Source organism: Mus caroli, chromosome 3 (assembly GCF_900094665.2).
Source record: "Mus caroli chromosome 3, CAROLI_EIJ_v1.1, whole genome shotgun sequence".
Lineage (NCBI taxonomy): Eukaryota > Metazoa > Chordata > Mammalia > Rodentia > Muridae > Mus > Mus caroli.
In genome coordinates, this window is record NC_034572.1 from 146,754,289 (window position 1) to 146,756,555 (window position 2,267).

Genomic DNA, 2,267 nt, shown 5'->3' on the forward strand with positions numbered 1-2,267 from the left:
AGAGGCAGAGGCAGAGGCAGAGGCAGAGGCAGAGGCAGAGGCAGAGGCAGAGGCAGAGGCAGAGGCAGAGGCAAAGAAGCAGGGAGATTGAGAATTTGAGGCCAGATTGGGCTGTTCAGTGAGACTGTGTCTCAATAAGGCAATTTAATTTTAAAAATCTAAAAGCAAGGCTGGGAATCTATCGTAGCTCCCTGCAGAGCACTCGCTTGCCTAGTCTACATTTGAGATGTTGGGCTCAACCCGCAGCCCCCACAGAACAAGAAGCAAAAGGAATACGAAGTTATTCTGTGTGGATCCAGAACCAAAACCAACTCTACACTTTGAACCCTGGACGCTTTAGATATGCTCAGTCCATGTGGCAGTCAGCTGTTTGCAAGTTATTCCTTTTCTTATCTCTGAACTATATACATGGGAAAGAGGCCTGGTTACAGAAAACCAAAGGAAGTCACTGGATTCGGACATCCCCAAGAACAGAGATAGGATTTCAGGCAGCTCCCTCAGTACTCAAACCAACTTCCTTCCCTTACACCCTCACGAGCCCACAATTCCATACCTTCAGCAGCAGACACAGGAAGACGAATGTGTGCCGCAACCGACACTTGGATGTTTGATGGTAATATTATCAATTCGACAGAGTCACCTAGGATAGATACAAACCTCTGGGCATACCTTTGAGAGTTTCTACATCGGGTTAACTGATGGGAAGACTCAGTACAAGCATGCACAGCACCATCCAATGGGCGGGGACCTGAGGCTGACGAAAAAGGAAAAATGAGCAAAGCATTAGCAGTCCTCGCTGTCGGCTCCCTGCTGCAGGCACATGGCGACCAGCTGCTTCATGCTCCTGTTACCATGACTTCCTACCCTGATGGACCAGTTCCTACCAAACTGCAACCCATAACCACAGGCTTAGATTTTTCTCTAAACCTACTTTATTTAGAGTTCTTAAACCTCCCTTCTAGTCCACTGACCGGAGGTAGGAGGACAAGAAGGTTTATAGGACAAGGGAGATGTTGGCCTGTTTGGAAGTAGTTCTTTGCGGGGAGATTCCATTCTTCATTGTCAGGATACCAGCAGTCCAGTCCAATAGCAAACACTAAACACAGATCAGCAGCAGCAGCTCCATCCAGCAGGAACCGCAAGGCTTCACTGAGTCGACACAAGTCAGCAGAAGTGGCAAGCATCAGCCAGAACACCGCGAAGTTCTTTGGCACGTTTCTCTCTGTGAGGCGAGGACCAGCAAAGCATTGCACGGTGGCATCAAATGCAAGAGCATCCTCTCACTGTTTGTGGGATTCCGTTTATCCTCTTTCCAAACACCACACACCCTCTCAAGCATCGGCTCCAGCAAAACATCCTCTCAACAAGACAGCTTCCAGAAAAACATCACGTGGCCCCGCTGAGTTTCCAGCGAAACCAGAAATCTCCACATCAATAAACCCTTCCCTTCTCCAGGCGCTTCACCAAAGCCGCCGCTGGAGAGTTACTAATACAGGTGAGGTTAGACCAAAGTCAGGAGGCTGCAGCAGAGCGGGCTGCACTTGGGCCTCTTCCCACTCAGGGAGAGTCATGCTTTATTTTCTCTTACTTCCCTGACTCCCTTGGCCCCTGTCCTTTATTCAAACTTTAAAACATAGAAAAGTACTTTAAAATTCCCTCCTTTACAGGTGTGGGGAGATTGCATGGCAGGTAGGAGCAATTGCTACACAATCGCAATGACTAGAATTTGAATCCAGCACCCGCATAGCGAGCCAGCAAAGGTCCTGAAACTCCAGCTCTGAGGAAGCCAGTGTCCCTTCTGGCCTCTGTGTGTGCACAGGCACATACATCTGCACACACATGTGTGCTCACACTCACAGATGTGTACACACATACATACATACATACATACATACATACATACATACATAAATCTTTTAAGAAAGTGCTTCAGGAAATGACGAGATAAATGTATCCAGTCTGCATCCCGTTGGCTGTCTGCATTCTGCCGCCTCCCAAGGCACATTTCTCACTCACTATAAAAACACCCAGCCATTCTCTCCTTTCCCAACCCTATTGCACACAACACTCTAGGAGGAGAGGAGCTGCCTGTGAATTGGTAGACTTTCACATAAACATAAATATGATTTATAGAAGGAAGAATCAAAAACATAGAAAATATAATGAAATATTTTGAAGAGGAGGCAGCTGGGGAGTTGGGAGACAGACCAAGAATTGGGGGGTCAGCTTGAAGTTGAAAGTCCTGTGAAAAGATGTGTACGACACAA

The 2,267-nt window shown here is 47.4% G+C and overlaps 1 long non-coding RNA gene across 1 annotated transcript in view; it reads right to left on the bottom strand.

Moving 5' to 3' along the window:
• Window positions 1-1,245, bottom strand: part of LOC115030636 — a 7,465-nt gene extending 6,220 nt beyond the window's left edge. Inside the window, exons 1-2 of the long non-coding RNA XR_003836242.1 lie at window positions 972-1,245; window positions 670-754 (exon numbers count right to left, since the gene is read on the bottom strand). This is a non-coding gene — a long non-coding RNA (uncharacterized LOC115030636). The remainder of the gene's footprint in view (window positions 1-669; window positions 755-971) is intronic.
• Window positions 1,246-2,267: the final 1,022 nt, after the last annotated feature.